Here is a 27572-nt window from a genome sequence, read left to right on the forward strand (position 1 = left end):
AGCACAAAAGGTTCATTTTAATGAGCTTAAGAAACTTTCAGAGCCTTGTTATTTTTAAGAAGTGTTTTCTCCAAAGATAAACATCAGGATCTGTCCTAATTATCATACATTTTTAATCAGTGGGAGATTAATTAGTAAGGTTTCCCTGGCAATGGAAAGCTAGTTTAAAAATAAAGGAATTTAACTATCTTTGGTCAGCCTTGGGAAAAAACAGTGGAGGAGAGGGCTTGCCAAAAACGGCCCTGCGATTTCAATACACAATAAAATCAGTTCATTTTAGCCCTTACCCGTGCCTCTGAGAACCCTTCCAGGAAAAGCTGTTCCCTCTCTTCTAAGCGTATGGCAAGAGGTAGAACTCAACCATCAGGGCATTGAGGGATTTCTGCTAATGTGACTCCCAGTGTTTAGGTCTCAATCCTTTGCTCTTGATACATTAATTGAACTCCATTTGGTTTGCAAAAAAACTGTCCCAGGATTTTCCAGCTGAGATAATGAAGCTTCTGAAAATAACCCCAACGCTATTATGCGGGCGTCTTCTATTCAAGCAGGTATAACCTGGCACAGGATGGAGAGAGGGGAGAGCAGGGGCTTCACAGGGGGTCCCTGCCCTCCCTTCCACACATGCATGGAATTTTACTTGCTTCCTGGAGGGCGGGTTTGGGGCACAGGAAGCTGCACGTAGCTAGTTGGACATTCAGGGGCTGTGTCTGTTGACAGATACTCTCCTTGTTCCTAATACTAGAATAAGAATTTCGGCCTTGCTGGTCCGTTAAACCTGGTTGAGATTTCTTTCTCCCTCTTACATTTCAAGCTTTAACTAGTTTTGACCACTCAGGTGCTTTGCGAGGGTGCTGACGCTCTGGCAGTGACAGAGTTCTCACCCTGAAATGGCTTCCCGTCGGAAGGAATATGTACAAATCAGCGGGCGATTACAAAACAGGACTACAGAAAGGCAGAGGGGAGCAGGGCCTTCCCTCACAGGGAAGCTGCCTAATCCACAATTCTGTTTTTGAAGGGAGTGGGTAGACATCCGAGGAAGTGATGTCTGTGCCGAGACTTGAATAATAAAATACAAGTCAGCCAGGTCCAATGTTAGGATAGGAAAACAAGAAGGGCAAAGGAAATACTATAAGTTTTGGCACCAAGGTGAGAAGAAAACAGTTCTTAAGAACCAGAAGTTCAATGTCCTTGGGGCATCGGAGTCTGGAAAGGTTGTGACAATCAGCCTCGGGGGGGCTTTACCCCTGGAGGGGTCTGAAGCACTGGCTGCACAGTGAGGTGTGCCCTGGAAGAAGGCAGGACTGGAGGCTGCGGGGGCAGCGGGAGGCTTATTGTAAAAACTGCCATGAGAAACAATCCCGGCTTCCTCTGGAGTAGGACAGTAACAGTAAAGAGAACTTGGAAGAACGTGAGAGATTCTAGGAAACAAACTCTGCAGAAGTTCGGGATAAAATGGGCTGAGAGGGGTAAAGAAACAGGGGACATGGAGCCGAGGTCAGCCACACACCTGGCCCGATTCCCTAGATAATTACACCGTCCCGAGTGGGGGGCCTGAGGGTCATGGTGGTGGGGAGAGGCTCAGGACAAGTTTGGACCTTTGGAGATGCTGCCTGGATCGGGAGTTACATTATTAACTTCCCTTCGAGGGTTTTATGTCCCTAGCTGAATTGTCAAGCTTGGTGAGGACAGTGGCATGGCTCGTTTTTCTTTTGCATTTGCCACAGCTCTTAGAACAGCACACAGAAATCACTCACTAAATACAGTGATGTTGGTCAGGGCCCCACCAGTATGCATTTTTGAAGGGTTAACTGGGGACTATGGCTTGAAGGCACTGTTTCCAGAAGAGCGGGCTGTTAATGAGCTGACAATGGATGAACCCAGGGCTTAGGAGAGGCGGGAAGCTGTTCCCACCCTGGGACTGAGGAAGGAGAGAAGCAAGTATGGCAGCCTGGTGAGGACTGGAACCCGGGGAAACTAACCGTGGTCTCGCCCTAGAATCTCCTGCCCAGGCTTCTGACTGGCTACATACAACCAGCAGCCAGAGACCAGCGAGCCAGAGTCTGATTGATTAGTACATAGAGTTTGACATCTTGGAGCACAGACCAAGGCAGAGAAGGGCAGAGAACGACTCTGGAGGCAGAAATAGAAAAAAATCACAAAAGTGTAACTACATTCTGCCTCTTTGAAAATAGATCTGACATGTTTATGACAAGTGATAACTAGTTATGAGAAAGATGTGGTTAACCTAAACACCTTGTGTCCTGACCTTGTCAGAGAAAAACACCACGGACGGTCCCAAATCAATATGTACAGGTTTCTGCTGAATAAAAGATGTTGTGCCCATCCAGTAGGCACATCTTTTCCAAACAATCAAGAATTCCCAGTCACCATGATGCCAGCTGGATGTACGGGCGGCGTTGAAGGGCTCAAAGAGAAAGACAGTTCATTCCCTTCAAGAGCAGGGCAGCGGGGAGTGGACAGGCAGCTCAGCTAAGAAGTGGACTTGAGGATGGATTTTTGCCCCCTCCTCTGAAAGTGACAGAGGTCTAGAGGGGGTGTCTTCTCCCATGAGGACCAAGCTGGCGCCTGGAGAAGGCATAGGTAAGAGTGCTGCTGTTACCGTACCAACTTGGCTTTGACAAGGGAAATACCCACAAAAAGGCAACAGACAGACAGAGGAAGGGGTACCTTTGAGCAGTAACCCTTGACCTTGGGAATGAAAACGCTGGGCTGCACAATCTTTTTAATGTTCGTTTGCTCTCAACTGAAATGCCAAATCGCTTGCCCTTTGGGGACGCACTTTCACTGGGACCGTGCTGCTGCTTCTCCCCCCAGGACAAAACCCTCTCCTCCTCCTCCTCCTCTGTTACGAAACACGCAGTGAATGCCAAGGGCCGCAATTTGTTTTCATTTCTCGTATTATTAAATATTCAGGCGATTGGAAAATGTTTTCTCATGTTACCTGGAAACGACATTAGATCCAGAAGTTGGAATTCTTGGAGCTATTTTCTCAAGCTCTCTGGCAATAATTTTAATAGCTGCATTGTGCAGCTGTGAATAGATGATTGACTTTGAGGCCAGGTGAACCTGGGTTTTATTACCAGCTTTTCTACTTATGTCTGGGTGACTTTAGTTAATTGGTTCAACTTCTTCAAATTAAAAAACATTTATTAAATTGCCCTGGCTGGTGTGGCTCAGTGGATTGAGTACCCGCCTGCAAACCAAAAGGTCGCTGGTTCAATTCCCGGTCAGGGCACATGCCTGGGTTGCGGGCCAGGTCCCCAGAAGGGGGTATGTGAGAGGCAACCACACATTGATGTTTCTCTCCCTCTCTTCCTCCCTTCCCCTCTCTCTAAAAATAAATAAATAAAATCTTTAAAAAATTAAACTTATTGGAGTGCCATTGGTTAATAAGATTATATAAGTTTCAAGTGTACAGCATGATAATGCATCATCTTTATATTGCATTGTGTGCTCATCACCCAGAATTTAGTCTTCTTCTGCCACCGTATCTTTTACCTCATGTTTTTAATATACAAAATGAGAGTGATAGTGTCTCTCTCTATATACCATTTTAAAAATTAAGCTGAAACACACCTAATACCTAGAACACAGTAGGCACTTAGCAAGTGCAATCTCTTTCCTTTCATTAATCCATCAGTCAGTAACATCTGTCTGTAAGGAGATTATCAAAGGATTCTTTCAGTGTTATGAAGATGTGTTAAAACTTTTTTAGATAATTTTATTAACTGCTGGGAAAGCCCTGGGTAAAATTTTGTGTTGAAAAATATAAAACAGCTGTTCAGGTAGATGAAAGAAAAACTGCAGCGTGACTTTTCTGATACCGCATCGGTAGCAGCTGATGGTTTGCAGAACTGGGTCAGCTTGCAATAGTGTCTTTAGATCAATTTCTCCAGGGAAGACAGGGATCGGACTTGAGTCCCTAAGAAGGTATAGACTCCTACAGGCCATATACATTTTATAGAAATACCCCAGTCAGTCTCGATGACAGGATTCTCCAGCCTGCTGTCACATAGGTAGAGAAGGAGTGACAGATAAAACTAAATGCACCAGCCAGAGTAGGGATGCTAACCAAAATATGTCTGCTGATAGAGTAATAATCTTAGGATCCCACTGATGTCAATTTGCATCAGGTTTCCAGGTTTCACAAATCTATTGTATCTGTGTACAAAGTTATAATCATGCTATGTATGTGCAACCAGTATTATAGACCTTGTGTTTTAGTCATTTTTTTTAGTTTGTAGAACTTCAGTTGTGTTCCATTCATCTTTTCTTTCTGAATCCTTCATAAGGTGAGAAGTACACCATTTGAAGCAGATGTTTGTAGCTTTTGATGTCTGTGGAGAAGACAAAACCTAACTACTACATAATCAACTTTGAGCTAAATGGACTAACCAAACCTTCTTTACAAACCAATGTTCAGAGCAACTGAGAATGAATGAATGCTTGTTCTTTGAGAAGTCTGCATGTCATAGTGAAAAGAGTTTGTGGCTTTGAAAACAGAAGGACCTAGGTTTAATCCTAGTTCTTTGCGGTCTTGGACAACTTATTTTACCTTTCTAAGCCCCAGCTAATCCATCTATAAAATGAGCATAATATGACCTACTTTGCAGAGTTGTTACAGAGATTAAATGCCTCTTAAAATGATGTGTGTGTACATGAAGCTTTTTCTGAATTTTGAGAAAATAGAATTTATTGTAGAGCTTTGTTTACATGGAATTTCAAGCTGGAAGAAGAGACTTGAAACAAATGTATGCTTGTAGTTATTTTATATCAAACCTAGACTCCATAAAAGGACAAGTTCACTCATTTCAACAATTTCGAGTCCTCAGAGGGAAAGTAGTTAGAAGAATCTGTGAATATAATAGTATTTAGCAAATGTTGTTAGTCATATTATAGTGAAAGAAGTAGACACTAGTGTAGGTAATTTAAGCAGAGAAGGATCCAATACAGGCACACCTCAGAGACATTATGCGCTCAGTTGCAGACCACCTCAATAAAGTGTGTACTGCAATAATGCAATTTATGATCTTTTTGCTGGTGGAAGGTCTTGCCTTCAATTCATTAAAAAATGCAATATTTATGGAGTGTAATAAAGCCAAATGCAATAAAATGCAATTAGTTGCTTACACAAAAACAGGAAGACTATAGGTTGGGTCTCCATTAATGATCCTCAGAACTCTATGAAACTGATATAACCAGAAAGTGGAGAAGCAGGAGGTTGCCATTGGAACTCTTCAAAGTATACAATGCCAGCACAGTGAAACCCAAAACCAAGAGACTGTGATGAGGGTGCTGGCGCCTTGTAACTGCCTGTTGACACTTGGAAAGCTGATGATTGGGCAATGATGCTTCAAGCCAGGTGCCATTGACATTTTTTTTTTTTGACACTGACAGCCTTGCTTGCCAGCAGTAATAGTCAAAACATTAGGAGTGTGTCCTCCTTTTCACCTCTACCTTCCAAATCTCATGGGAACCACATGTATGTATTCCAACCTAATATGACTCCAGAAACATAGCTGCAAGGGATTCTGGAAAGATGGATTGTTCTTTAAGCATTAACATCATAAAAAGAATGCAGTGAGACTGAATAAGTCAATTTACAGTATCTGTCATACAAAGTGTTGGCTACATAGTAGGAGCTCAAAAAATGCTTGTTACTCTCCCTTCACCTGTACAGACTCAGGAGCTTAAAGGAAACTCTGTGCTTTGGTATGCTTTGGACTACTGTGGCAAACAATAGTACCTCCCATACTGGATCAGTTTTGTAGAGTTCTGGAAACACATTATAGTAACAGAAATAGTAGCACTCACCAAATATTCACTTGTTCCCTTGAATGTCAGGCCTTCCTTAATAATGTTGAGCCTTGTGACTAGTTCTGGCTGTTATAACATAAGCAGAAATAATGTGGGCACTTCTGGATTGAGTCAGAAATGGACACAGATTTTCTTGGAGGTACAACTACAAACTGGTGGAGCTTCCTTAAGCCTGGCTCCTTGAGTGACCTAATGGAACAGATCCCATACCCCGCCTACCTCAGATCATTCCTGGACGTATAGCAAATGTCCGCTTTCTTTTCATAAAGTTTGGTTATGTTAGATGACTGAGACTTCAAGATAATTTGATACCACAGTATAGATCTAATCCCCATTGCCAAGCCCAGTGACTCGCTCAAGGTAGGCAATGAATAAATACCCACTGGATGAATATATATACTATGGACGAATGGACTGAGGGGTGGACGAGGGGAAGGGAACACGAGGAAGCCCCCGGAGATGGAGAAGAGCTTCTCAGCCCTCTCATTCAGCATTCCCACCGTCTGCACGTTACCACTGGCAGAGCCAGACAGATGCTTAGAATTTCTGTAACAGTGATCCTTGTGGTGCCTTGGAAATTTCCCAAGATACTCCTGGTCCCCAGATGAAAAAAGTCCTTCTTTACAGTGATTGCCTCAGTCAGTAGATTAGGTTTCAAAAGCCATGAGGCACCATTTATGAGAAAAATATATCCTTTAACTCTGACCACATTGCAGCATATTCATTTTTTTCCAGGGGAACCAGAACTGTGACCTCTGTCGGCCTATTTGTAAGAGCTGCAAAGTTTAATATTGCGATGAGCTCCAAGTACTTTCCTTGCTTTCAGTGGCCAGTGCTCCTACTGCTGTTACAGTCCTGTTAGACTTGCTAGTCCTCAAGGGCAGAGGGGCTGGTGGGAGGAGGGCTGGCCCTGGGGTTGGCCTTGGGAGAGTCAGCGGCTCTCCCTCCCCAGGAGGCCTCGGAGCCGTAGTCCTATTGGAACTAGAGGGGCCCAAGTACTGTCACTTCTGGGAATCTGACAGAGCACGCGCTGCTCCAGATTGATTGTCCAGCTGTCCCTGTGCTGCCCTACATAACCCAAGCAGAGAGGAAGGCTTACAATCACAGGAAATCAAAACCCAGCCTGCACAAGCATTTCCATCGGAGTCCAACCAGGAAAACAGACTGCTCTGGCATTTTAAACCGAGCGATTTGAATATAGGGAGTTAGTCATGATGGTGAAGGGAGAGCTGAGAAGCCACCAGGGGATTTCCCTTCCTCCTGCCCTCCAAGATCCTCCAGCGGCTCCTATGGACGGAAGCCACGTGGCACAGAAGTCTCAAGTAATGATGCCCCCGTCATATCGAGCAAAGTCAGGGAAAGTATAAGAATGGATTTGAGGGTCAACAGTCCCAGGACTGGCCCAGGGAGGCACACACCTCCTTCCTGGCATCCAAAACACAGAGGGTCAGACCTCTGTGTCCTCCTAACAACCACTGTTCAGCAGCTTTGCCGCACACATGGCATCACGTTGTCACTGCCCGATTTTCTCTCCAAACTAATTTCTTAGTGCAGGGGTTTGACCTGGCACACACTTAATCGGCCAGTACCTTATTCGGTGTCGGGCCCATAATAGTAGGCAGTCCATACATGGCTGCTGATAGAATGGGTGCATTCATGAGTACAAGGGAGTTAGACCTACCCTTCAAGAACATGATACATTTTTAAGAGCTGGAAGGAACCTTAGAGAACAGTTTATACTGGTAGTAAACTGAAGCTCAATTGAGAAGGGTTCTCAGGTTACACCAGGGACTTAGTAGCAAAATGAGATGTGAATGAAAGGAAGACTTGATGTCTTCCAGCTCCTTGCTACTCAAACCTGTGAGCCAGGGATGCCTGTGGTGGCAGAATTACCTGGGGGGCTCTGAAAACTGGACTCTCAGGACCCACTCCAGGTCTGCAGAACCAGAACCTGCATTTTAATATGATTCATCCCATTACAGCTTGAGAGGAATTTTCATTTTGACTAGATCACTAGGCTTTCAACAAACTAATCTCTCATGCTCTAGCTGAATGTCCTTTTTCCTTTGTTTTTCTAGAGATGAAATTCATTTCCTCGTGAATCCACACGTGTGCAGAATTTATTAAGGAGGGAACGGTGGTGGTGAAATTAATGATATTCACTCAGTCCCTTTGGAAAGAAAAGCTTTAACAAATGATCAGGAAAAGCTCCTTCGGTGCAGATGGAATAACTGGTTTCTCATTTAGAGTAGCACCAACCCTGGCTCAGATCCAGGTAAAATGTCAGCTGCTCCAACTCACGTAAGGTCAGCATACTGCTTCCAATAACATTTATGAAATGCTCATCTCCAAATGAGAAGCCCTGTGGAGATGGTTATATATACATAACCCTGAATGCCATCACCTTGTCCCCCTACTCCAGCCTGCTTCGTCCCCCCAGGGTCTAGGCTGGAGCCGTTCGAGGCTTCATTTTCTCCTGGCTGAAGTAGAGCCAACTTTCTATCGTGGTTATGAGAGTAAAGTAAGAGCATGAAACAGAGAAGTCAGCAGCTCATCAGCATTAACTATTGCCCTGTAGAGCAGCGGTCCCCAGCCTTTTTGGCACGGGGGACTGGTTCTGGGGAAGACGATTTTTCCTTGGACTGGGGTGGTAGGGAGGAGACAGAAAGTGGAGCTCAGGTGGCAGTGAGAGCCGTGTCCATGGACTAGACCAGGAGGAGGGAGGTTGGGGACCCCTGCTCTAGAGTTTCAACTTCTGCCCCTGAGTCTAAGCCTAAGGCTGTTCACAATGGGTAAAATCATGTGACTTGAGAGGCTTATTTCCTCCAGCTGTCCTTGATGCAAAGTTAGTGGTGGTGTTGACAGGGGCCTGAAACAAGGAGGGAATATTAAAGGCATGGATAATGTTCAAGCCCTGTTATTGGTGCCTTCCAAAGTCCTTCACTGTGTCGGTGAAGTGATGCCAGGAGGCCAGACACCTTTGGCAGCTGGTTCATTTTCGTACGCGGTGCTGGGCACATGATATAGTAGCTGCTCAATAAATGCCTTAGCACTGACCTGAAGCAAGTACAATCTAACTTGTCACTTAGTACATTGAGGATAGCGAAGGTCATAATGCCTTCATAACAAAGTCTACAAGGCTGAAAAGACTATATCTTAAAGATACACATCTTGAAAGGCAAGGTACAAGACTTCCATTCTGACCAAGGTGGGATAACAGGAACTAGATTTACCCTCCCACCTGAAACAACCAAACAACAGGCAAAATACATGCTCAAGGCCTGGGGCATTAGGCAGTGATTCCTGAGAGGTGGGAAACAAACCAGGCAACCCCTAAGATGCTTTGAGAGAATGTTCAGGCCTTGGCATGAGAAGAGAGAGCCCCTTCCCTCCCTGAGCAGGGAAGACAGAGCTGAGAGTCCAGCTGGCATCCAGTGGAGAGGGGAAGTGGGGACACTGCACAGAGAGAATGTGGTGGATCTGAAGCGAATCCCGAGTGCAGCTGAGTACAGCGCATGTGTGCAAGGAAAGTAAGACAGGCCAGGAAGAGATGACCCTGAAGGTGAGAGAGAGCATTGCTCAGCACTCACAGAGGGCCAGGAATAACACCTGTTCTGCCTGTGGGACCTGAAACTGTCAGGATTCACAGGACATTGGGTAGAGTACACTGAGGGCGTGTCCTCAGCAGAGGGACAGAATCCACCCTGGACGCGGAGCCCCCCGGTCCTGCCTAGCAAATCTGAAAAGCAACCCCTGGAAAAACCAAATGTTTTTCAAGTAACTTAACTATGCCCTGGGGGGCAGGGGAAGAAATCTCTTGAGAACATAAAACTACTCAGCACTCAACGAGGTAAAATTCACTATATCTGGAATCTACCAAAAATTTACCAGGCATGCAAAGAACTAGGAAAATAGGATTCATTATGAAGAGGAAAACCAATCAACTGAAACTGATCCAAAAATGACATGATGTCAGCATTAGCCAACAAGGACATTAAAATAGTTACTTCCACTGTATTCCATATGTTCCAAAAGTTAAACATAAGGAAGATATAAAAATATGTAAATTATACTCATAGCTGAAAACTACAATGTGTGAAATGAAAACCACACTGGATGGGGTTGATAGGAAAGGAGACCTAGTCAGAGAAACTACCCACAGTGAAAGAGGGAGAGGAAGGATAATTTTTTTAAAGAAATGACCAGAGGATCAGTGAACTATGGTCCAAGTTCAGGCCACCTAATATACCTATCGCTGGGTCCTCAAAGCAGGCAGAGGACAAAAACTGTTGGAAGAAATAATGGTTCAGAATTGTCTAAATTGATTTTTAAAAAATCTATTAACCCATAGCTCCGCAGAAGCTCAATAAAGCCTATATATGTGACACTCCGAGAAAGTGTCTCCAAGGCACATTATCGTCAAATTGCCCAACACCAGCAGTAAAAAAGAAAATCATAAAAGCTGCCAAAGAAAAATGACACGTTGTATAGAGGAACAAAGACAAGGCAGCTACTGTAGACTAAATGTTTGGGTCCCCTGTCCCCAAATTCTCACGTTGATGCCTATCCCCAGTGTGATGGTGTTAGCAGGCGGGACCTCTGGGAGGCGATTCGGTCGTGAGGGTGGAACCATTATGAATGGGATCACTGTCCTTATAAAAGAGATGTTAAAAAGCTTCCGGCCCCTTTTGCCATGTGAGGACACAGCAAGGAGGTGGCCATTCGTGAACCAGATGGAGGGTCCTCACCAGATATGGAATCTGCTGCTGCCTCGATCTTGTACTCCCCTGGTTCCAGAACAGTAAGGAAGAAATTTTGGTTGTTTACAGGCCATCCAGTTTGTGGCACTCGGTGACGGCAGCCTGAGCAGACCACGGCAGCATCCGTTTTGTTCTGTTTTGTTTCATTAGGAGCAATGCACATGAGAAGATAGTCAAGTGATATCTTCCCGGCACTAAAAGAAGAAAAAAATTTTAAAGAAACCTGCCAAGTACAGATATAGAGAAAAGAATGAGCCTGTACTGTTAAGATGGAAACTCTCTTCTGATTGATGTGTAGACACAATGTCATACCAAGCAGAATGTTAGCAGGATTTCCTGTGCAAGTTGGCGAACTGACTCTAAAACTCACACAGAAATGCGAAGGACCTACAAGGGCCAAATGACTTCAAAAAAAGCAAAACTGGAGGACAAACATAGCTTCATTCATGACTTTTTATAAAGTTACAGTGATCAACAAAGTGGGGTTGGCCGGGGTGGGGGGAAAATGCAGACAACTAGACTTGAACAACAATGAAATTAAAAAAAACAAAACAGTGGAGTACTGAGGATGAACTTATCAATGGAACATAATAGGGAGTCTGGAAATGGACTCACAGGTAAATGAACAACTGTTTTTCAAGAGAAGTGCAAAGACAATTCAGAGGTGAAGGGGTCGTCTTCTTGACATGTCTTACTGTAAAAATGGGACAAAATGCAAAAACTGAACTTAAACCTATACTTCCCATGATGTGAAAAAGTTACTTCAAATGCATCATCAACTTAAATGTACAGCCTTTATCCAGCAAGAAAGTATAAAGCTGCTAGAAGAGAATACAGGCCAAAACACCCGTGACTTTGTGTCAGGCAGATGTTCTAGGTACAGCAGCAGAAGTACAGTCCACAAAGGAAAAATTGATCAATTGGATTTCATTAAAATTGAAAATGTATTCTTTCTTTTTAATTGAAAATGTAAGAGAATAAAAACAGAAGCGAGATGGGTGTTTGTTTATCTGATATATCTGATCAAGGACTTGTATTCAGAATATATATTAAAAACTCTCTAAACTCAATAATATAACTTTTAAAGGGGCAACAATTTATATAAACACTTAACCATAGAAGACAGATGGGTAGGAAATAAACACATGAAAAAACATTCCACATCGTTAGTCATTACAGACATGCAAATTAAAACCACAATGAGATACCACCACATACATTAATCTGCCTAAAATGAAAAATACTGATCATATCAAGTTTTGACAGGGATGTGGAAGAATTAAAACCTCCATAGAGTGCCAATTGGGAATGAAAAAAAAATGGTACCAACATTTTGATACACAGTTTGGCAATTTTTTGAATATTAAACATATATCCATGATAGGAACCCACAATTCCACTCCTAGCTATTTACTTGAGAAATAAAACCCTCTGGACATAAAAAACACAAGTATTCATAATGACATTTTTATAATAACCCCAAACTAGAGGCGACCCACACATGTATCAAGTAGTGAATAGATAGATGGTATATGCGTATAATGGATTCTACTCAGCAATAAAAGGGAATGAACGATAGAATCTTAAAATACTTATGCTGTATAGAACAAACCAGAGAATAGGAATATATATTGTTTTATTTCATTATTAAAATTCTAGACAATGCAAACTAAACTATAGTTAAAGGAAGGTAGGGAAGGAGAGTCGCAATGGGCATACATGTGTCTAAACTTAGTGTACACTTAAAATATGTTTATTATGTCAGTTATGCCTAAATAACGCTGTTTTTAAAAAGTTAATGCAGTTACAGAGATAGCTTCCCAGGCAAACTGAACTGTTTGCTATTCCTGAACATCCTCAGTTTGTGCCTCTCTGTCCCTGGTCATGGTGTCCTGTGGACTGGAATGTCCTCTCTCCATTCTCCACCTGTAAAAATTCCTTTTATCTCATAAGCCCCATCTCGAACGCCCTCACCTTCCTGTGGATATGTCCTGATCCTGGCACGCAGCATGCCTGCCTTGCCTCTATAATGGCTCACTGCTTCTGCCACGTGTTGTAATTATTTTGGTTCCATCCCCCTTGCTAGGTTGTGTATGGCTTGGACTACATTCAGTTTAGCTTTGTACCCCACCCCTCCAGTGCCTAACAGACTCCTATACTCATGCATGGGTGGTTTTTTTTTTTTTTAATTCATTATTTGGAGAGAAGTTTCCCAAAGTATTAGTTCAGAAAACAAATGGCCATAATAGAAGGCACATCTTCTGCTGTCATCCAATCTGTATCTGAAATGTTTTCTCTTTTGCATGTCTGCAGTACCCACATCACTGCAGAGATGCCCTGGCCGGTCCCCTCCCCTCCAGTCCCACTTCCCAGCATGACCTCACTCGAGTACAAGCCGAATCCTGTTCCTTGCTTCGGTTGAATTGTCAGCAGTGTCCTTCAGACTCGCTCCCTGTCTGCGCCTTCACTTCCTGGCCTCCCCTTCCCAGGACTTCCTCTCGGCCATTAAGACCCACATGCAGGTTCCTTAATGTGCACTGTAGTTGGCCGCATCTGTCCAGGCAACGCCTCTCTCCTTGGGATGGTCTCTGGGCTTCTATTTAGGTTTAGCCAACTTATCCTCTTGCTTCCGAGGTAAGCTTTAGGATCATCCCTGTCCCAGGCATTGTATTCGTTACAGCTCAGTGCACTCCTGTTTGCGGATGAAGAAACTGAAATGCAGAGGTTCGGTTCTCTGCTCAAGGCCGCTCGGCTCAGAGCCAGGGGCTGGCCTGAGGCCAACTGCCTCCGTGCAGAGCACACTAACAACTCCGCTATGTGGATGGCGTGAGTGGGTTCTTTGCCTGCCACGAATCCTCCTTCAGCCCCGTGGACAATAAGCTCCTTGAAGGCCATGGCTGTGTTGTTGGACTCTGTCCCTACCACCGAGCAGACTGCCTGGCAGCGAGCAGGCATTCAATAAATGTTTTGAAAGAATGATTCATGTGTGGTTTAGGTTATCTGTACTCGCCCCACCCACCCCCAAATCTGGCTGCTTTTGGTTTCTTTTTTTGGAGGAGGTAGATTGAAGTCTTGGTAAAACCATCCAGGCTAATTGGTAAGCAGCCCTTGTGCACATTGCCCAAGTATGCAAAGCTGGACGTAAAGTTGAATCAACTGACAGGCACATTGGGAGGAAACAAATGTTTGTGATGCTGTGAGGCAGAGGCAGGCATCTGACCGGCCCAGGAGCACAGGTCTCCCTGGCAACAAGCACAGGAGTCACAACATTCCCCGCACCCCCTCCCGCTCCCCTCCCCCCATCCCTCCACCTCCATGTCACGAAGTAGAAAGCCTTGAGTGACCTTCCTTCCTTTATAACAAATTTCCAGTTCCAATATTTTAATGCATATTTTCTCTGTTTATTTTTTAAATATTTTATTTATTTATTTTTAGAGAAGGGAAGGGAGGGAGAAAGAGAGGGAGAGAAACATCAATGTGTGGTTGCCTCTCACGTGCCCCCACTGGGAACCTGGCCTGCAATCCAGGCATGTGCCCTGACTGGGAATCCACCTGGCGGCCCTTTGGTTTGCAGGTGGGCAATCAACCCATTGAGCCACATCAGCCAGGGCTATGTTTTTTTTTTTTTCTTAAAAAAAATAGAACTAATAAAGTCAAAACAAGATAAATCTAACCCACAGCTTTGCTGCTTGGCAGAGAGATAGGCCGTCTTCCCAACTGGTCAGGCCTCTTGGCATTCGTTACAAGGAGGCGGAAGATTGAATTTCCTGTAGTGTGACCTTTTACAAGTAGGGAAGGACATTTGCATTATTCTGATTTTTGCCCTCTTTTGCAACCAGTACAGGATTGCATGACAATTTAAAACTTGTCTAGATTGTTCAGATGTAGAGATGTTAAAAACAGCAATTTTGTGGGGAGCCGATTTATTTGTTTGTGCTTGTTTAAATCCTGCAAGTAATGAAAATGATTATCACTATCTACAAAAGAGGTGAAAGCGCCTTTGAGCAAAGGCTTCACAGAGAAAATAATTATGAAGCTGTCATTTGCACAAATACCTTGACTCTGAGATCTCTACAAAATACTAGCATGAGTATTTCAAATTCAGAGAGAGCTACTAGCTCCACATTCAGGACCAGCCCTCCGGAAAGTTATAAAGAAAGTTAAGTTGGCTTCCAACGCACCATAATTTTCCACTCTGTCCCCATTCTCTGAACTCGGGTAAACATGGCTGTGAAGCAGCCTGGATTCTATGACCTGGTCTCAATCCCTTCTCTCCAGAAGTTCATTTTCCATCTTTGAAATGAGTGGTTGGATACAATGACCTCTAAATTCCTTCCTGCTAATCCTTTGATCATTCATTTGTTCGTACACTTAACTAGGCTAATTCTGGTTTCAGCATTTCCTCTATACTTAGTTCTTCCACGCGGACTGAAACTGCCTGTGGCCTTTTCCACTTTCTGCACACAGTTCCCCGACTAACTCTGGGCCTTTCGTGTCATAGAACCTCTTCAGATTCTTCTCGTCTCATCCAGTCCACGTCTCCTCTCCGGGTCCTCTTCTCTGCTAGATGGCGATAGTCGATGTTCCTTGTTAGAAGACACTGAGGGCTTCACGTGAGGGCTCCCACCTTTCTTTACATAACCGTCTTAGAGATACGATTCCTTTGCCATTGTTTGCCCCTTTTTCTCCTCCCTGAAAAGAAAACCTTAGTAGAAATGAAAACTGAAAGAGTGACATTATGGCACTGGTGAAGCATTGTCCCTATGTGTGAGCAACTGCCGACTTCACGTGACAAATTATTGCTTCAGTCATTCATTGAGAATTTAACTGAAGAGTTTCTGCCCCTGAAACAGATATAAATTATTCTCTCATGGTAGGAATTTCTCATATGATCTGAATACTTAAGAAAGCGTGGGCTAGTCCAAGATTCCTGGACTATAATCTCAGTGATGACAAGAACCATATATATTTGTCCTGAATTTCCCTTCTCCTCCTGTGCCACGCCTAGCAGGGACCAGGACCTTGAAAAATATTTCAGGAGTGAAGGCGTGAGAAGGCATCTTACAATTTTGTAAGTGGGTCAGACAGATAAATCTTGGTATTTGACACGAAACTCTGATGTAACAGTTGGATGGCATGCGCTGCTCTTCCTACCTCTCAGGCATTGGTACTTCAGATTCATGTTCCTATTTGCTTTAATTCTGTCTTTATCTTTTTTTTACCCTGTTTTTCATATTGGCAAGGCATGTTTTTCACACTTTTATTTCTAATCTGGATAAGGCTCACTAGATCACAAATTAATTATTTTAGCCCAAGAAAAATTGTGTATGGCAAGTTGTCTAAAACAAACTAAAATAAGCATTTCTTAGTTGACCACTATGGAACATCATCCATGGAAACTAGCCTTCTCATAGGATATAAAAACATGTTTGACTTATTTAATATACCATGTTGATCACTTAGAACTGATGTACTTTGCACCACAGAATTAAATGCCATTATGCAAGAGTGAAAGGGTTAACCTGTAGTAAAGGAAAGACAAAAACATAAAGGGAGGCAGTTTTGGAACTTTGACTAGAGAGAGAGGACACTGTGGCAGTGGAACAAGCTGTCAGTGGTAGACAGAGTCATCCATTCACTAAGTCCAGCAAATAATACCGAGTTTTTCCTCCCTGCATGTTAGGCAAAGGGGGTGAAATGAAGATGATTCTGGCACACATCCTGCCCTCAAGTTCACAGTCTAGTGGGGGGGGGGGGGGAGAAACTACAAAAGGATAAGTCTTATAAGAGAAATTACCAGATGACCAAAAGCCAGGGCTCTCTCCAAAGGGGGGGCAATCAGAAGTAGGGGCAGCCTAGTTTCTGGAGAGCCACATGTCAAAATACTGTCTAGAAATGTCAAATAGATATCATGAGTGCCGCCAGTTTGCACACCCCAGCCCTTGGCTGACACCAGTCAATGATGATGACATTTGCCCTGCTAGGCCTAGAACAAGATTCAGGCTACTGTTCAAAACATCAGTTCAGGCAACCACTGCCAGTCAAGGTTGGCCAACAAAATAAACACTTATGTTCCACCCAGGTAAGTGACTGTCCCAGCTCCACTGAGAAAACTCGGTAATTAAAGTCTTGCTGTCTCTTCTCAATGGGAGATACTCCCATGGGAATAGTGCAAACACTTGGAGACGGAACGGGATCTGGGAGCTGAGGACAGGAGACATCAAGGATGATCTGGTCATCCAACCCATGTTAATGGGAAGATGTTGAGGCCAGGAAGACACACACAGCCATAGAATCAGCAGATGGTTGAGGAGCAGCTGACATATGTCTACATTATGAGTCGAGGTCCTAACAAGATGCCTGCATGAGGATGGAGGGACTTACACAAACTCACAGTGTTTCTTGACAACCCTGAACCATTTTCAGTCTTTTGTCCCAGTAGTTGGCACTGTCATTTATTCAGTTCCCCATCCCTCATAGCTAATCCATCAGGAGGTCCTATCAGTTTTATTTTCTCTGCATTTTTCTAATCCCTTACTTTATACCATTTTTACCATGAGATATTACACAGGACATACACTAAAAACTATTCATCATTTATCTGAAACTCAGATTTAACTGGGCACCCTACATTTTCATCTGCTCAGTCTGACAACCCTCACCCCAAATGATAGGAGCGGAAAAAGGTCTTCACACTCTAGTGCCCCACTCTGGATTGGACGATGAATAGATTATTTATTTGTCAATGTATGGTACCAAGATTCTGGAGACAAATGTACATTTATTTGACCTACATAGCACCTTGTACATTTAGATAGCTTTTCAAAAGAGCATGGGTTGAACAAGGTCAAACCACAGAATGGTTTGTGAGGTGCCAATAAAGTGCACAGTGGAAAGGCAAAATGTTTTCTCTAGTTTGATATTAGCTGACTCTTCTAGAACTTTGATAACAATGTTAGTCCCCTAGGAAAGGCTAACATGCTGAAATTCTTCACATATTTTGTAAATGTATGTGTTACTGAAAAACTGAAACCTGGCCAATATGAGAGATATTGTCAGGTCCCCTCGGAGCTGAGCGGAATACTATGTCACGCATGACCCGCTTTTGAAATGAGATTTTGAGAAAAACAGCAAAGCACCTTCTCTGGCTGCTTTTCCACTAACTGCTCACACTTGATCCATTCCTTAGATGGCCTCATTAGCTCCCATCACAGCAACCAGACTCCCAAACCTCTGTTCTTAGCTGGGGACGGGAGTTTCAGGTAGCAGAATCAGGTCTAAATAAGAATACTAGGATACTCGCTTATTCTCTGAACACTTCAGAGAGCTAGGCTAAGAAGCTGCACACCCAATCGCATTGTGAGGGGTGTTCTAGGAAAACAAACACCACTGTTTCCACAATTTAACCAGAGCCCACACAGCTGCCTCAGTTTGCACCAGCAACAACTTGGGAGCGGCCAAGCTCTGTCGCTGCAGCCATGAAGAGCTGGACGCTTCCACCACTGTATGTAATAGAAGATGGATTCCCTATGCACTTTTTTCTCTACATTGCCTCTGTCGTGATTGCCATTTTTGGTGAGTGGCTCTGCACCCTAGCAGCCTGGGAGACTGAGAACGTGCATTCTGGCTTCTTGGGGAAGCTCAACTCAGAGTTTGGGAAACTTCCCAAATACACAGGGAGGATGTTGAAAGACATTGAGCAGCAATTGACATCAATGACATTCCTTGCTCCTGAACACACCACACTTCACGAACATCCTACTAAATAGAACACAATGATGAAAACACAGGCATAGAGTCACATGAACTTGGGTTTCAGTTTCAGCTTTGCCTCTTTGTTTTTTTAATTGACTTGAGAGAGAGAGAGAAACACTGATTTGTTGTTCCACTTACACATTCATTGGCTGCTTCTCGTGTGTGCCCTGACTGGAGATCGAACCTGCAACCCTGGTGCATCTGGACGATGCTCTAATCAAGTGAGCTACCTGGCCAGGGCCCAGCTTTGCCTCTTGTTGACTGGGATGTTGGACAAGCCAGCCCTTCTGGGGCACCTTCTTCTTATCTTTGAGGTAGGCACATTAAAACCATTCGCCTCATAGGATGGAGGTAAGAATATGAGAAAAGTGAACCGAGCCCATGCCGTGGTGGCATTTACGCCCTCGCGGGACCAGCAGTCATCTGTGAATATTGTGACTGCCACCTCTTTCTTGGAAAATCTCTCAGTTACGACCAATTTGGGGCTTTTAAAAAGAACCAACTTCATTAGTGTTGTCATTTTCACATGAGAATATTTTTCCTTGTGAATTGTTTTGCTAATGACGTTACTGCAAAAGGTGTGCACACATTCATTTTCTGCAGGAAACTTTTTTCCTGACAGTCCTCTGATTACGTGGCAAGAAAATGGAAAATTACAGAAAGGTGGAAATTAAAATACCTCTAAATCCCATTATTCAGAGACGGCCACCGCTAATGGCATGCCCTCTCGTTGTCTGCAGGGAGGTGGTTTTTATCCCTGGTAGGAATCACCGATTTGTGGCAATGGAAGTAACTGCAATGATCCCTCTGATTCCCCCTGGTTACCCTAAGCCCACAGACCCCGTCCTCCCGACTGCTTTTCTCTGTGTTTCCTCCAACCCCCCACTGGAAGGCAAGGTCACTTGAAACCTTTGTTGCCGGGTTGCCAGTTTTGTCTCAGTTATGAATTTTGTGGTAGGAGGCTTCCAGTTTTCTGTGGCAGCCCCGGGTTCTAAACAGGGGGAGTGGGGAATGCTGGGAAATATTACTTGGCTCAGTGGGAGCCTTTGAGAAAGTGAGAGAGGAGGAAAATTACTTTTTTATTGTGAGGTTTGCCAAACGGTCTCTGAGAAGCTGTGATATCATTCACGCACCGTGCCAAGCTGGAGGGAGGCTGCTCATCTTGGCAAACATCTAGAGTGAGCGTGTGATTCCTCGGGGTGGGTATCTGCCTTTATCAGAAATAGTTCCATAGGCAGTATTTACATAACCGCGGTGGAGTGTGAGAATAAACACAGCTGTGGCATTGCCCTAAATATTTCTATTCAGCGGGGAATTAAAAGGGAACTTTATCGCTGAACTACAGATAAACACAATTCATCAAGCAGTGGTCAGTTCAACTGGGGAACAAAATAGGAGTTATAAAAGCCTGGCCTGCTGAAAATAGCTCCAATCAGCCTGCCTGACTTTATTGCTCCTTCGCTCCCTCCCTTCTTCTCTCCCTCCCTCCTTCTCTCTCTCTCTCTCTCCTCTTGCTCAGTTCCAGAAATATAGGACTCATCAGCTGGCAAGGAAGTTGTCTAGATGTTTTTTTATGCCAAGAAGGTAGTGGGAGGTACTCTGATTACTGAGCAGAGGCCCACAACAGGCCAGTGTGCCCCCAGGTGCCGTATTTGTGCCCCTCATTTCGGAAAGGTTCCTTTTTCTTTCTGGGTTTCAGAATTGAATGTAGGTGAGAATAAGCTTTTTGTTTTGTTGTGTTGTTTTGTTGTGTTGTGTTGTATTTGCCAAGGAGAAGCCTTTTTAACTCCAACCTGCATTGCAATGACAGGGTGGTCGCCACAGTTCTAAGGGACCTGCATCTGGGAAGTTACCTGCTGCACCTGTGCATTTTAAACATCCACGCAGTCCCCACTGAGTTGTGCACAGGAAGACAGTTACATGGTATATTCGTTTTCTAGGATTTCCATATCAAAGTGGGCAACACTGGAAAGCTTGGAACAACAGAAATGTATTCTATTTCAATTTTGGAGGCTGGAAGCCTAAGATCAAGCTGTTGGCAGGACTGGTTCTTTCTGGAGAGTCTGATGGGGGAACCACGCCCTCCCTCCCTCCTGGCTTCTGGTGGTCAGTGGATCTGTGGCATTCGGTGGCCCGTGGAGACAACACTCCAGTCTCTACCTCCGTCTTCACATGGTCACCTTCTCTGGGTCTGTGTGTCTTTTCTGTCTCTTATAATGATTCTTTCATCGGATTTAGGACCCACCCTAGTCCAGCAGGTAGATTAATGAGAAAAGGATCTCACTGCCATCCTTTAATTATTTCTGCAAACATTCTATTTCTGAATCAATCACAAGAGGGGGCAGGGATACTATTCAACCTACTATACATGGGGAGCATCTTGGGGACAGGGACCACACATGCCACTTGCCTCTGTGCACCCCACACATGCCGAACACCTGTGAGTCTTCTGGAATACTCGCAGACACAGCCTGTCTTTATGTGCATGTGTGAAGAAGTCGCCGCAGGTTTCCAACTTTAATTTGTAACCCAGAAGATTTACTGGGATTTGCTGTTTCGATATGCATGCCTTGTCTCTTTGCTAATAGCATAGCTAAGAGAGAGCCTCAATAAATATGAAACATAACACGAAAGCATTGTACTCCTTAATATTTCTTTTCCCAGAGACTGAGCCAGCATGAGAGTCTTAAAACGTTAAAAGCATAAATGACAGCTACTAACATCAAGATTTACGAGTCACAAAGCACTTTCACAACTATGATCTCATTGGACGCTCTGGCAACCTGTGAGGGCTATTATTATTATCCACCTTCATTATAATCATCAATATCACTTTCTTCATCATCGTCATCATCAACATTCCTATTTTATAGATGATAAAGAAAAGCTCGAGGCTCATAGAAATTAAGTGACCTATTTGTGGTCAGTGTATGAGTCAGGACTTTTAGTTGTACTTGACAATAACCCAACCTAAACAGGCTTAAGCCAAAAAAGGAAGGTAGGAGCAAAATGCAAAAATACACAGAGCGTCAGTCAGATAGGAACTCCAGGTCCAGGTCTGTCCTCTCTCAGGTCTCCTTTTCTCCCCTCTTGACGGCAAGATTGCTATCAGTAGGTCCAAGATTTTATCTGACCCTCCGTTCATATAATGAGAAAAATGAAAGTCTCCTTAACAGTGATTCCTACAGAAACCCTGGGCCTGGGTCTCCACGGCCCAGATTAAATCGCCCACGCCCCTCAAACGGCCGGGCTCCCAAACCACACAGACTGAGGACAGGGGTGAGGCCTGTGACTAGCAAAGGGAGGAGTGAAACCTGGGCCGGCAGCTCTCCGCAGGTGTCCACAAGACAGCATAGTTTATAAATGACAGAGCTTGGCCTTGAGACAAGGCTATTTTAACCCACAGGCCAGCTCTGCTGCTCCGCCTCCTCCCTCCCCACCTCCTCCCATGCCTCTTCTGTCCAAATACAGAGCATACACGACGGGTACCCACAGAACAAAAGCCCGAGGATACAAAGTCAGACAGTGAGTCTCCCTTCTGATCTCGTCCTCCAGTCACCCAATGTCCTCCCCAGCATCGTCTCCACGTTTCCAAGCACTTATTTATACAGATCTCTTTTACATCGAGGATGTGGTACTTTCACTTCCACGGTATTAAACACTGTTGGTTCCCTGACCGTATTGCCTTCCAACCCCGAGCCACGGTGTTTTTTCACACAGCACTCAGGTATCCTTCCGCCCTTGAGTTTTTATTTTCCTTTTCTTCTCCCTCCTACTTGTGCCCCTCTTTTTACTTCACTTCCTTATTTTCATTTCCTTCCGTACTTTCACAAATTGAAGTGATTGACGTTGAAACTACCTTTTTAAAAGGATGAGTTACATGAACTATCTGATGATTCAAAAGGGTTCTTTTGGGCTAGTTGTCAGCAATGGACTTTACAAGGATGAAACAATTTCCCATCTTCTTTCTTCCCCTTAGTCACTGGTTTGCTCAGGCCACTGAGTGAGCAAAGGGACTTCAATCGGTGGTTGTCACTGTAGGGACGGCCACAACTCCTACCAGTGTGTGCCTCTGACATGAGCTTCTCATAGCTCTTTTAGGTAAAAACAAACAGGTAGGTGGAATAAGGGGCAACATATGACCAGGTTTGTCCCAGTGGAGAAAGATACACAGAAGACTCTCCTATCTCCCTCCAGGTGGTGTTTTCCATTCCCGGGGATTAGAAATAGTCCTTGTATAACTGTTTCATTTTCCCTGGGGTTTGCATGATCCCCCAAGTCCACGTACTCTGAAAAACATTTGAACCAGAGCCCACCCCAGTGTACTCTCCCCACCTTGTTGGCCCACTACCATTTTACTGTACACGTTTAGGAAGACTATTCCTTGTAAACTAGAATGGAAACCAGAATCAATCAAGGTCAGCTTGGCCCTGTAACATCTCGTGCACATATTATCTCATTTAGTCTTTCCGATAATTTTGAGAGGCAAGTGTATTACACCATTTTACAGATAAAGAAATTGAGGCTTAGCGAGATTAAATAGCTTTCCTGTGGCTTCATAGACAACAAGGTTTAGAGTCAGACTGAATCCCCAAATTCCTGTGCTTAAAAACTACCTCCTGGCACATGGGCTTTTAATTGGCAAGGCTGGAGGTTCCTCCTGCTGGAGGAACCACTGCACAGCCAGGCTGGGCACGGAGTTCCTTTCTCTGTGTCTGCCTTCATGCCCTAAAGAGTGTATTGCACTGGTTTAAATGACACATTAGGCTAAAGTGTCTGCATTTCAGATTTTTGCTTGGTAATATGCTAAGATTATATACATAAAATTACCACTTGACCTTGTCTAGAAACTTCAGTTGTCACTCAGAAGTTCTGGGGACGTTGCTGCTACCCGGTACTTACTGTTTGCTTTAGATAGTAGAGCTCATTGGTGTTAAAAGGAAAAGTTTATGTTCCTCTTACTTCTTCCCCTTGGGTTTTTTTAGGGGTGAGGATAAAGTGAATGTAGACTGCCGAGTTCTTAATTTATTCCTTGCACAAAATAAAGATATATTCTCTGTGCCAGACCAGCCAGCAGTTCTTAACCCATCCTTATTTTTGATGGCTTCATGCTGCTCCCATATGCTGTCAATGACATGTCCTTCTCATCCCTCCTGTCGTCATTGACCCCTGTGTCTGGGTCCACAGTCTGTCTCGTTTTATAACTGAGCGCTGTGGTTCAGAAAGAAAGAATCATCTTCACCTGAATCTAGACTTTTTATAGGCCTCTAGTTAACAGTCCTGAACGCTACGCTCCCCCTTTACATTTGGCACAAACTCTTTCCAGAATGGAACTTCATTTAAAGCCTCTCTAGGATGGTTCTAAGCTAAATCTTCAGCCCTGACTGGTGTGGCAGTTTGGTTGGCTGGGCACCATCCTGTAAAGTGAAAGGTCATCGGTGTGATTCCCAATCAGGGCACATGCCTGGGTTGCAGGTTCGGTCCCCGGTTGGCATGCATGCAGGAGGCAACTGATCGAGGTTTCTCTCTGACATCGGTGTTTGTTTCTCTCCTTCTCTTTCTCCCTCCCTTCCTCTCTAAAATTAATATTAAAATATATATATACATAGGTTTAAAAAAAGATATGTCCCCAACTTCTTTGATTCCCTTTCTTTCAAGAAGCGAAGCCTAACTCTCCTCCTTGTAAGCGTGCATTGGACTTGGTGACTCACTTAAAACTAAAACAATGAACTAGAAGTGGTGGTGTGTGACTTTGGAGACCGGGTCAAAAAGGGAACAGTGGGTCCTTCTTGCTCTCTGGGGAAAACAGCTGTCACATCCGTCATGAACGGGCTCGAGCAGCCACTAGAGAAGCCTGTGTGACAAGGACTGAGACCTCCTACTGACAGCCACGTGACCCCACCTGGGAAGTGGATCCTCAGCTGAGCAGCATGTTGATGACCTGCCTGCAGATGAACAGAGAGCCCCCGAGCCAGACCCCCCAGCTCAGCCACCCGGAAGTTCGTGACACAGAGACTCATCTGAGATAACAAACATGTGCAGTTTTAAGCCACTTAATTCTGGGGACATTTGTTACTCAGCAGTGCATTACGAATGCACTCTCCAAGGCCCCTGTTATGTGGCCCTTCTGGTGACGATCACCTGTATGCAGATATCTGTACAGGGTTAGAACTTGGACTCAGAGGGGTCGCTGTGGCCCTTAATCTATATAATTGGTGGAACATTTAATGTATACATATGGGCCTCACTCTCTAAAAATTCTTACTCAGCGGGTCTGGGATGGAATCAAGCATCTGTATTTAATTAAATGTTCTATAAAAAACACTATTCAAGGGTTTCTAAAGAATATGTTTGAATATAAACTCATGCTTTTTTTTTACCATAAAAAGCCACAGGTCTCTCTGTTCTGTGTCCTCAGTGTTCTTCTTCGGAGACCGAATGCAGGTTGGTCAGTTCACCTGTGGGGGGGTCAGCCTAGGCCCCTCAGCCACTGGGAACCTGGCAGACAGCCTAGCTCAGCCTTGTACTCATGAACTAGCAGAGCAAGCTTTCTCTAACCTGCAACAGATGCACCTGGAGGTCTATGGCTGGTCCTCACCCCTAGATTTCCTCATTCAGTGGGTTCAGGGTGGGAACCAAGAATCGGCATTTCTATTAAGTTCCCAGGTGATGCCTTGCCGCCGCATCTGGTCTGGGACCACACTGAGAAGCACCCCTAAAAAGCACTGGGCCTGGTACTCAAACTTGGCCTCAGAAATTGTCCAAGGTCCTCACCATGCTGCAGGCAATGACAACAAATGAAAACAAGCAAACAAAATCTCATGCATCTTGCCTGACACAGAAGTGATCCATGGTGACAGATTCTAATAGTGATTATGTTGAAATATAATTAACTGGAAAGGGGATGTGAAGGGGACTCTGGGGGTGCTTGTAATATTCTAGTTCTTGATCTGAGTACTGGTTACATGAATCTGTTCCCTTTGCAAAAATACATTTGAGCTGTATACTACAATTTGTGTATGTTTCTATCTACATTACACTTAAAATCATACTTAAACTTAATAATAATGGCAAATGTTTTCAGAAATCTTCCCTAACCTGCACCTCTGTTTACAAGCTGGCTTTTCCCCAGGGGCACACTGGCAGCCCAACAAAGACTTTTTTTTCTTTTTTGCTGACAGCAGTTGTTTGAGTATGAGAGATGTCTGGGGAGGGGCTGCTTCCCAAGCTGTTGTGTCTTTACAAACAGATCCAGGTTTTCAAAAGAAAATACTGTAAAAGAAATATTTGCCTGTTTCAAATTCCTGGAACTATAGATACTGATCGAATCATTTGAAAAGCAAATTGAACTCTTGTTAATACTTTTTGAGAATCCCAGTTTGGGTTTGGCCATTCAACTGCACTAAGTAACTTCGGGAGGGGAGGAGGACTCGCCCCAGATGGATGGCCCATTTCTTTGAAAAGTGCCTCGGAGGAATGACATTTTTCTCCTGGATGAGGACAAATGTCATTTAAAGAATCCCATTTCATCACATAAAGACTTTGGAGTCTCAGTGAGATTTGTTTTGTAAATTTTTTACAAAAAAAAAAGGCTAATTACTGCTAAAACTCCCCTAGAGACATTCCAATCCCTACATCATTTTTTCCCCTACAATTTGAGTCTATGGGCACAAAGATTTACTCACTCTAAAAGTTTGGTTTCAAATGGAAATGAGGCCAAGTTACTTGGGACTTCTCATTTTCAGGTGATCTGCCAAATTGTTATTTTGGAAGTTGGGAGCTAAATGGGACAATTTGGGTCTTGTTTGCTGGTGATGAGGATTTTGCACAGCCGCAGAAGACGGCGCCTGCTCTTCCAGTCTAAAGGAGAGACGGCGTAATACAGTAATCAAACCACCTCACCAATTTCCTCCCTCCAAATTTCTGTTCTTCCTTCTGTTAAATGGTAGTAGTAGTATCAGTCAGAGGGGTATTTGGGAAGTTACATAAAATAATATTAAAATATTTAAACATTGCCTGGCATAGAGTAAATGTTCAAGGAAGAGTAGCCTAATTATTAAGGGATGAAAGGAAATGAATAAATGGATCATTTTACTCAGTGTCAAATTTCCTCATCCCTATATCTTCCTAATGCAAACAAGAATGAATAAATGGTATTTATTTATATATACACATGGATGAATAAGATGTTTTTTTTTCTCTCTGAACTAAAAATTATAGACGTTGAGAACAGGTTTGTGGTTGCCAGGGATTTGGGAGGGCGGCGGGGAGGGGAGTGCTGGTAGCTGGAGGGGGAACTTAGTGGTGATGGAATAGTTCTGTTCCTTGATCGTGGTGGGGGTTACAAGGAGCTACACACGGTAAAATGGTCCAGAAATACACGCTTACACCGCACCCAGATCAGCTTCCTGGGTTTGTTACTGTATTACGGTTGCATAAAATATAACCATTATCCAGAGACACTGCATGAAAGGGCATACATAGTTAGACCTCTGTGCTATTTTACAGATAAATGCCATGTTTATCTATAAGTACTTGAAAATAAAATATTAAACACGAAAAGTACCTGTCTAGAATTTCCTCCTGTTGCCACAGTTACGGCGTTCAGATCTCCCCCTCTCTCTCTGGCGATGCAGTCGGAGTTCTGGTTTAAGCTTCAGAGTTTCATTTTAAATGTCGCATTCCTGGTGCACACGCCTTCCCATTGTTACTCCCCTTCTAGGCTGTTTCACTTCTTCACTAGACGTCTGAGCACTAAGCGGTAGGTACACAACCCACAGGCAGGTTTCTTATGGAAGGCAAAGCTTGATCATCTTTGACCCTAACATACAATTAACACAGCAGTAGATTAAGTATGTGGCTAGACATTCCAATCTGTTTTCTGCCAGCAGCAGAAAGCCTATGAGAGTATATGATTAAAATACTCTTGTGGATTGAGAGGTAAGGGAAATTAGTATCAGTTCACGGTTTGGAAGTCTTGATATGAAACTACTAATCAACCCTCCAGCTCAATAACAGGAAAACCAGACATCCTTATTTCAGGTGATATGGTGCTTGGACAGCTATGCTTTCAGTACCTGCACTAATACCTGGGCCCTTAGTGAATACTTGTGGATGAATGGATGAGTGACTGAATGATGAGACCATTAAGATAAACCATGTGAAAGTGACCAAGTCTAAAAATCGTAGTAAATTATTAACTTTTGTGGCCCAGGACTG

The 27572-nt window shown here is 43.9% G+C and overlaps 1 protein-coding gene across 1 annotated transcript in view; it reads left to right on the top strand.

Moving 5' to 3' along the window:
• Nucleotides 1–27572, top strand: part of SNTB1 (syntrophin beta 1) — a 198108-nt gene that overhangs the window by 106280 nt on the left and 64256 nt on the right. The gene's annotated exons all lie outside the window — the stretch shown is intronic.

The sequence above is a fragment of the Artibeus jamaicensis genome, unplaced genomic scaffold (assembly GCF_021234435.1).
Source record: "Artibeus jamaicensis isolate MK-2021 breed Jamaican fruit bat unplaced genomic scaffold, CSHL_Jam_final scaffold_916, whole genome shotgun sequence".
Taxonomy (NCBI): domain Eukaryota; kingdom Metazoa; phylum Chordata; class Mammalia; order Chiroptera; family Phyllostomidae; genus Artibeus; species Artibeus jamaicensis.